The sequence below is a fragment of the Callospermophilus lateralis genome, chromosome 18 (genome assembly GCF_048772815.1).
Source record: "Callospermophilus lateralis isolate mCalLat2 chromosome 18, mCalLat2.hap1, whole genome shotgun sequence".
NCBI lineage: Eukaryota > Metazoa > Chordata > Mammalia > Rodentia > Sciuridae > Callospermophilus > Callospermophilus lateralis.
Genome location: NC_135322.1, coordinates 53,573,556 through 53,583,788, shown reverse-complemented (window position 1 = coordinate 53,583,788; position 10,233 = coordinate 53,573,556).

The window sequence follows — 10,233 nt, the reverse complement described above, 5'->3', positions numbered from 1 at the left end:
GACGCGAGTGGCGGGAGCGCGCTGCTCGCGCACCCTCAGCGAGTGGAGCGCGTGCACGAGTCTCACCTCTCCCCCTCCCCCCTGCTCCAGCCTAGTCCCCCTCCCCGCTCTTCAGGCGCGTGCCTGGCGCTGTGGGCGGGGCTTGAGGAAGAGGGGGTCCAGGGAGGCGGGACTTAAGGAAGCATCCAATCACTGACGTTCGAGAGGGGCCTCCCTACATCCTCGAGACCCCGAGACCACCCAGCCTCACACCCTCCTCGGTCTTTTTCAGGTGCTCTCAGCAGGGCGTGTGAACTCCACCCTGACTATCTGCTCTGATCCTGGTTTCCTACCTCACCATCGAGCTCAGCCACAAAACCCACATCCCCCAACCACAGCTCCACCGCAGGCTACCCCTCCTCTTGGCCTAACCTTAACAACGCCCCCATCGCAAACCTCTTCACCGCCCCACACCTCACCGTATCTTCAAACCCCAAGGCATTCAGTGTAAGCGAGACAGTGGGGCCACAGCCTCTGTGGGCGGGGCTAAATTCAGCTGTCAGAACCTCAAACTGGAAAAATGCTTATATTTCTTTTGGACATTAATTTCTGCAACATGATAGTGGACTAATAAAATAGCAGAAGTTGTAGGCCCAGGGACAGGGTAACTTGTGATCACCGGTGCCACTTAAGGGACATTTGGGGCGATTGAGGGCAGTCCTAACTCACTTCCTAATAAAACACCTCCTCCTGTCATAGTCCCCTTCTCCACTATTTCCCGGTTGCCTTACCTTTCTTTCTCTCATTCTGACTTCCTGTAGAATGCCCTACCCTGCCTCTGACATGCCTGCTTAGAGAAGTAGGGAATGCAGTGGAAAGAAGATGAGATCTGGCTGAAGATACAGCGTTTAGTCCCAGCTTTGCCACTGACCGGTTTGATGACTTTGGGCAAGTCACTTCCCTATTCTGAGTCTCTGCTTCCTAAGATGTAAAATGGATAATAATATTAGAATTCCTGGCCTCTATTCCTATGTTGCGCTGGTTAGGTAAAATGAATTTCTGAAAGTATTTTGTACCTATTTCTTGTGATTACTGACCACATACAGGCAGAACTGATGAGGATGCTGATGCTTGCTGATACAATGACAAGTCTTGGTATTCGCATAAAGAGGTCTTGCAAGATGTCCTTCCCTCAAATCTCAATAAGATGATATCATTGTCTGAAGTTTGTATTTATTGTGATAGAATGGCTGTATTGGAGGATCTTGGTCCTTCACAATTTTGTGGTAAATAGTTCATTCATTCATTCAGTCATTTATTTATTGTGAATTAAATAATTTATTATATTTGGATAGGAATTTTTGTTTAATGTCAGTGAAGGAAAATTTCAATTTCATATAAAAATCTAATTTCCACATAGCCAGAAAAGGAAATATTCTCCCCTAACCAGTAAGCTTTTTAGTGTTTTATGCAAGAATGCAAGCTGAAATAAACATTAGTTTTTATACTACAGAGTAATTCTTGATCAGTTTAGATTGAGAAATGCAAACATGGCTTTATTATGTCACTTTGAAGTTGACTTAGTTGATATTTTCAACAGGAAAGTAGTTTAGAGGTAAAATTAGCTTCCAATGAAGTCTCTTGCATTCATTATTAAGTTACAGTGTAAAGCTGGGCAGCATAGGCTGGGGATGCAGCAAAGTGATTGAGCACCTGCTTAGCACATTTGAGGCCTGGTTTCAATGCCCAGCACTGATGGTGGTAGGAAAGCTGGGCAGCTTATTCCAGCTTCTGATAAAAATCATATCATGATAATAATATTCTTATAATCTTCCTGTATTCTAACAGTTACCCTGAGGTCTTGTGATTCAGGGTTATGATCAAATAATGAAAAAAAAATTAAAGAAGGAATTAGTTTATTTCTCTTCTGCTCTCACCTAAACTTGTTCTAGATCTAGAAGACTTTTTAATTAATCATGGATTTTTTTCCAAGTGGCTTTTATCTCTGTTTTCCCAATCTACTCATAGAGTTGTGCTATTGTTTTGCCACTTCAATTATATTACCTTCCCCTTGAAATATCTTCTTAATCCATTTTTCCATTATTTGGACAAAATACCTGAGAAAAACCAACCAAAAGAAACAAAGGATTATTACTAAATTGAAACCAGGGTTTCAAGCATTCTAAGCACATGCTCTACCACTGAGCTACACCCCAGCCCTGAAATTCATTTTATATTTATTGGCTCCTGCAATGACTTTGTTAGGGTATTATATTACAACAGCAATGATAGGAAAATTTTAAAAGAACTTTTTTTTTTTTTTTGGTAGAACTGGTGATTGAACCAGAGCAGGAAGAGCACTCTACCACTGAGCTACATCCCCAGCTCTTTTTCTTTTTTGTTATTTCGAGGCAGAATCTTACTAAATTGACCAAACTGGCCTTGAAAATTGTGATCCTCCTGTCAAAGCCTCTGAGTTGCTGGGATTACAGGCATGCACCATCACACCTGGCTCAAGAACCTCATTTAAAAAAATTATTAAGCTTTAATTCCCATGCCACAAAACTCACCCTTTTAAAGTATACAATTCAGTAGTTTTTAGTGAATTTTCAGGGTTGTGTAATGTCACTGTATTAGTCAGCCTTCTGTCACTTTGATAAAATACCTGAGGAAAAACAACCTAAAATAGGAAAGGATTATTTTGGCTCATGGCTTCAAAGTTTATTCCTGGTTGCATGGTTTCCTTACTTTGGATTGTGGTAAGGCAGAACATCATAGCAGAAAGGTGTTGTGGAGCAAAGATGCTCATTTATGGTGGCCAGGAAAGAAAAAGAGAGAAAAAGTGGCCAGGGTCGCAATATCCCCTTCCAGGAAACACCCCAATAAACCAACTTCTTTCCACTACACCACACATCATAAAGGTTCTATCACCTCCCAATAACTCTACATGTTGAGAAACAAACCTTTAAACGTTTGAACTTTGGGGAACTTAAGATCCAAACCATAACAGCTGGTATTGTCAAATTCAATAACATTTTTATCATCCCAAAAAGAAACCCCATACCATTAGTAGTAAGTTCCCATTCTTCCTTCCCCCCAGCTCCTAGCAACCACTAATCTGCTTTCTATCTTTCTAGATTTGCCTATCCTGGACATTTCATATAAATGGGATCATATGATATGGAACCTTTTGTGTCTGGCTTCTTAGTTTGCTTAGTATAATGTTTTCAAGGTTCATCCACATTGAAGCATATATCAATACTTTATTCCTTTATGGCTGAATAATATTCCATTATATGGATACACCACATTTTATTTATCCTTCTTTAGTGATGGATATTTGGCTTGGTTCCATATCTTGGCTATTATGAATAATCCACTATGAACGTGTGTACAATTTTTGTGTGAACAGTTTTTCAATTCTGTTGAGTGTATTCACATACTTAGGAGTAGAATTGAGGTCATATGGTAATCTATGTTTAGGATTTTTGAGAATTGCTAAACTGTTTTCCAAAGTGGCTATACTATTTTATAGTCTACCAGCAACGTATGACAGTTTCAATTTCTCCCCAATTTTTTGTTTTCTTTTTCATTATAATCATTAAAGTAGATGTAAAGTCATATATAATTGTACTTTTGAATTTCCCTAATGACTGAGGATGTTGTACATAATTCCAAGTGTTTATTATTGGCCATTTGAGAATGTCTATTCAAATCTTTGCCCATTTAAAATTTGGGTCATTTATCTTTTTATTATTGTGTTATAATGGTTTGTATATATCTTGAATACTTGATCCTCATCAGATATATGGTTTGCAAAAATTTTCTTTCATTGTATGCACTGTCTTTTCATTTTCTTGATAATGTCCTTTGAAGCACCAAAGGTTTTTTATTTATAAAAATTAATTTGTTCAATTTACCTTTTCTTTGGTTGTTTGTGATTTCAGTGTTATATCTAAAAAACTATCATGAAATTTACACCAGTGATTTTTTCCTATTAACTTTACAATTTATTTCTTACATTTAAATCTTTGATCCATTTTGAGTTAGTTTTCCTATATGGTATGAGATAGGGGTGTTCATTTTCATTCTTTTGCATGTGGTTATCTGGCTTTCTCAACACCATTTGTTAAAAAGACTCTTTTCCCTATTGAATTCTCTTGATAGCCTTGTTTAAAATCAATTGGCCATAATGTATGGGGTTTATTTCTAGACTCTCAATTATATTCTGTTGATCCCTATGTCTGTTCTTATGCTAGTATAATACAATCTTGATAAGAATCTCATATTTTAAAGGACATAGTTTACTTTTTTGAGTTTATATTTAAAATCTAGAACTACCAGTTTTGTTTTGGTACCAGAGGTTGAATCCAGGAGCACTTAACCACAGAGCAACATCCCCAGCCCGTTTTTTATTTGAGGCAGGGTCTCACTAAACTGCTAAGGGCTTCCCTAAGCTGCTGAGGCTGGTTTTGAACTTGCAATCCTCCTACCTCAGCCTCCCAAGCCACTGGGATTACAGGTGTACACTACCACAACCAGTTTAGAACTACCAGTTTTATTCCTTCGAATGCATTTGAGGAAAAATTAAGGGTTTTAGGATTATTAAAATGATAAATGTCATGAAAACAATTTTACTTGATAACTCTTTTTTTTTAATTTATATATGAACTCCAAAATAAAGTAGTAACTGTAATTTAATGCATTTTCTTTTCATTTATTAATAAATTCAATACAAACGGGCTGTGGCTATGACTTAGTGGTAGAGTGCTTGCCTAGCATGAGTGAGGCAATGGGTTTGATCCTCAATACCACATAAAAATAAACAAATAAAATAAAGGCATTTTGTCCATTTTATAAAAATTAAAAAATAAACAAATTCAATATAAACAAACTGAAAGTAAATAAAAGATGCAAATTATTATGGTAATAGGGATATATAAACTATATATGATATCATGTCATAAAATCTGGGTTCAAGGTCTAATCTGTATTACTCAGCCATAAAAAGAACGACTTTATGACTTTTTCCCATAAAAGGATGGATCTGGAGACTATCATGTTAAGTGAAAGAAGCCAATTCCAAAAAACCAAAGTCCGAATTTTCTCTCTGATATGCAGATGCTAACACATAATAAAGGGGGTGAAAGAAAGAATAGAAGTTCAGTGGATTAGACAAAGGGGAATGAAGAGAAGGGAGTGGGGAAGGGAATAGGAAAAACAGTGGAATGAATTGGACACAACTTTCCTATGTTTATATATGAATATAACACCACTGAAACTCCACATCATGTATAGGATCCTAATTAGAATAAATTATACTTGGGGCTGGGGCTGTAGCTCAGTGGTAAAGCGCTTGCCTCACATATGTGAGGCACTGGGTTCTATCCTCCCACTACATAAAAATAAAGATACTACATGTCCATCTACAACAAAAAAATAATTTAAAAAATAAGTTACACTCCACATATGTATAAAATGTCAAAATGTACTCTATTGTCATGTATATCTAAAAAGAACAAATAATTTTTTAAATTAAAATCTAATCTCAATGTTTATTGCTATTGGTCTTAGATTTGTTACTTCATGGATCTTAGATTCACTTTTCTCCTCTATAAACTGATAAAGAATCCAAGTGCAGTGGCATATGCCAGCTACTTGGGAAGTTGAGGCAGGATGACCACAAGTTCAAAGCCAGCCTGGGCAACTTAGTAAAAATCTTGTCTCAAAAAAAACAAAAAACAAAACAACTTTTTTTTTTTTTTTTTTTGTACCAGGGATTGAACCTAGGGGTGCTTAACCCAAGCCACATCCCCAGCCCTTTTATTTTTTATTTTGAGACAAGGTCTTGCTCAGTTGCTTAAAGCTTCACTAAATTACAGAGGCTGGCTCTGAACTTCCCATCCTCCTGCCTCAACCTCCCAAGCCGCTGGGATTACAGGTGTGCACCACCATGCCCAGCTACTTTTTTTTTTTTTTTTAATTAAAATTGGCTGTATAGAGTAAAGAAAAGGGGCCAGGGGGAGGGAGCAACAGAGAGAAAGGGGGAAATTATGTGCACTTACAAATATTTAACAACAAGTTGCCACTATTATGTATAATTATAATGAACCAATAAAATATGGAAAAAAAGACAAAATAAAACAACAAACATAATAAAAATAAAAGGGCTAGGTATGGGGTGGGGGTGTAGCTCAGGGATAGAGCACTGCCTAGTGTGAGGGAGGCCCTGGGTTCAATCCCCAGATGGGGGAAAAAAAACTAAAACAATAAAAAAGATTTCTGACTACTGATGCTTCATAGACATGTCATGAGCCTCAAATTGAGGTAAGTGCTTTTGTGAACTGAAAATTGTCACAGAAATGTTTACCATTTGTATTCGGCCATAATTAGTAATATTGATGTTCTCTGAAGAATTGTTCCTGAGGTGCTCTAAAAGTGATCTTGATTTTTCTCCTAGGCTCTAGGAAGATATCCAGAGTGGTTCCTATTCCATGTTAACTTCTTTAGTCTAAGAGCTGAGACTTTCCCCTTTCTAAAGGTTAGTAGTTAAAGCAAGCACAGCTCTATGGCCATCATTCTCCATCATTCTTCCCTTTTTTACACAATGGGTAGCACTTTTTATTTACCTTTTCTGTAAAGGGTCAGATAGTAAATATTGTGGGCAACATAGGTCACTGTCATGTGCTCCTCACCATACCTCTTTTTATCAACCCTTTAGTAAATGTAAAAGCCATTCTTAGCTGTATAAAAACAAGCCTGATCCTCAACACCACATAAAAATGAAATAAAGATATTGAGTCCACCTGCAACTAAAAAATAAATACTGAAAGAAAAAAAAAAGAGAGAGAGAGAGAGAGACCTGATTGATTTTGGCCTACAGGCCTATCACTGGGAGACTCTTATTCTATGGGGTTCAAATGTTATACCAGATTTTAGTTATAGCCACTAGTTATAGTGATTTACATAAAAAGAATACATAATCAATTAACTAAAGATATTATGTATTAATATTTGTCCTAACAACAGTATAGGATTTTCAAGTGAAACAATGTGAGTCATTTGTAGCTTTTGAATAAAACTGGTTTGTTCAGCCAGGTACAAAGATATTCTCCTTGCCCCACACTCCCAGAAAGTGTTTGACTAACACTGGCTGGTTGGGGTATAATTGATAGTTGATATATTATAGTTTCTGAATAATTAGGTGGATTTTGCTAAAACCCAGGACACAGGGGATGATTGTTGAATCCAAACAATTGCTGAGTAGGAAGCAATTGTTCTAAATGAATCATGTCACTAAACTGGGGCTTAATGACATTTAAATTCCTCTTTACTTTCATTGTTTGAACAAGGTTTCTATGTCAAGAATCCCAAAAGTTATCTTAGTACATTCTACTACTGAGGGTATGGGGAAATAGAAACTCTCATATTTTAGTGTTAGTGGTAAACTGATACTTCTTTTTTTTGAAAGCTAAATAGACTATCTATTAAAATGAAAAATGTATCTACCTTTGACCCAGTTCTGTTTCTGGGAATTTTACTCAAAAAGTACAATTAATGCTGGCAAATATCTACCCACAGCAGCATTGTTCAGAGAGGCAAAATATTGGAAACAATCTAAATACCTGTCACTAGAGCTCTACCTAAAATATATGGCACAGTATACCATGGATTATTCTGTAGTCCTTTAGAAGAATGAGAATTACTGATAACTATTGATGTGGGACAAGATTATCTATCTATACCCACCCACCCACACCTCTCCCTCCCCACCCCTCTATCCCCCCCCCATATATAATTTTTTCTGTGGTCGTGTTAGGAATTGAACCCAAGCAAGCACTTTAACACTGATCTACACCCCCAGCCATACACACAGACCCTAGCAAATTATAGTATGTATAGTATGATACTATAAGTGTCTAAAAAAGGGGTGGGGGCAGGAGCAGTGGTGCATGCCTGTAATCCCAGTGGTTTGGGAGGCTGAGACAGGAGGATCTTGAATTTAAAGCCAGCCTCAGCAAAAGCAAGGTACTAAGCAGTTCAGTGATATCCTGTCTCTAAATAAAATACAAAATAGGGCTGGGGATGTGGCTTAGTGCCCCTGAGTTAAATCCCTGGTACAAAAAAAAAAAAAAAAAAAAGCTATGGTGGTGCACACCTGTAATCCCAGCAACTTGGAGGCTGAGGCAGGAGGATTACCAAGTTAGAAGTCAGCCTCAGTAACTTACTGATACTCTGTCTCAAAAAATAAAAAGGGCTGGGGGATGTGGCTCAGTGGTAAAGTAACCCTGGGTTCAATCCCTAAGACCAGAAAAAGGCAAAAAAAAAAAAGTAAACAGATGGTTGTATATGCTGAGAATATCATTGAAAAGATATTAATAGTATTCAGTGCTAAGGATATAGCCCAGTTGGTAGAGTACTTGCCTCACATGCACAAGGCCCTAGGTTCAATTCCCAGCACCACCCCCACACAAAAAAGTATAGTGAAGATAGTGATAGCGTTCAGCATTATCTGTTGGACATTGTTCTAAGAGCTTTTCATAAATTAAAATACTCACAGCTTTATCAAGGTAAATGATATTATTATCATCTTACAGATGAGGAAACCAAGGCATAGAGATGAAGTTTCTTGCATAGAGGTGCAAGAAACCAGTAATAGTAGTTACTCCACTTCTAGAAAGGGAGACTGTAAGACTAATGGTCAGAGGACAAAGACTTCTTTTATTTTTTTGATACCAGGGATTAAACACAGGGTTGTCTGGCCACTGAGCCACACCTCCAGCACTTTTTTTTTTTTTTTTTTTTTCCTGAGGCAAGGTCTCTGTAATTGCTGAGGCTAGCTTTGAACTTGGAATCCTCTTGCCTCGGCCTCTGGAGCCATTGGAATTATAGACATGCCAGGCCAAAGGCTTATGTTCACTGTATATCTTTTTCAGGTATGTATGTGGTTTGCCATGCCAAATTTATGCATTACTTTAATCTTTTAAAATTTGTTTACTTATTTTTGGAACTGGGGATTGAACACAGGGTATCATTCATGGTAGGCAAATGCTCTACTATTGAGCTGCATCCCTAAGTGGGTCAATTATCATCAGTTTTACTATAATTTTGCCCCTACATATACATTTCAAAATTTAAAAAGGTAATTTTCTTACAAAATAACAATTCTTAGGTTATTTGGCGTCACCTAGTAGCTAATTTCCCTAACTGTCTCAAAAAACATTTTTTATAACTGATTTGTTTAAAGCTGTAGAGAAACAAGGTCCACAAATTACATTTGGTTGCTGTTTCTAGGTTCTTTAAAGGAACCAAATACCGTGTATTTTGAAGTCCCGGAACCCGTTTATATTTCTAAATGGTTATAAATACAAAATTTCTAAATTCAAGGAAACTTCTTAAGGTATCGCATAGTTCAGTACTTGTCCTATGACCGCCCCAGGACAATTAAGCACAATTTTGGTCTCCATAGATGCAGCGCCTTACAGCAGGGGGCAGGATTCCCACCTGGAAATTCTGAGCCCGGGAATTCCCTTCTAACACTAAGCTGAGAAATATTTTTAAAGTTAAAAACAAAACCAAACGAAAACGGTTCCTCTGAATACAGAGAAAAATAAGAGAACACGATGTTGAGGAAGCATCAGTCAAGACGGAGACCAGAAAGAGCCTGGTTGAAAGGGTAATCAGATTTGGCTTAAAAATGGGAAAAGAGGGGCTGGGACTCAGTGGCAGAGCGCTTGCCTAGCACGTGTGAGGCCCTGGGTTCAACCTCAGCACCCCACAAAAATAAATAAAGGTATTGTGTCTATCTACCAATAAAAAAATTATTTTAAAAAATGGTAAAAGAACTAGCGTCCGCAAACCGAGACGCGAGGAAACCCGCTGAGGACGAAAGGAGAGACGAGCGAAGGCTGCGAGCAAATCTCAACGAGGAACTCCGGGAGTTCTTCAGCAGGTTTTTCCAGGGGCTGAAACAACCCCGGATAAGAATAACCAGCACCGAGTTGGAGGACTACCTGCCACCGCCTACCTCACCGCGCCCAGGGCAAAACCCAGGGCGCGCCCCCCAGCAGGTGACTCAGTTAGCGTCACGAGTGATACGTCACGATCAGGGACTCCGCCGCGGGAAGTAGTCCCCGGCCGCGCCGGCTCCGAAGGGATCCGAGGGTGGAAGTCCTCGGCGTGTGGGTCCAGGCAGCGGCCGGCGCGCAGCCAATCCCTGGAGAGGGGGCGTGGCTTTCTGGGCCCGTGGATCCC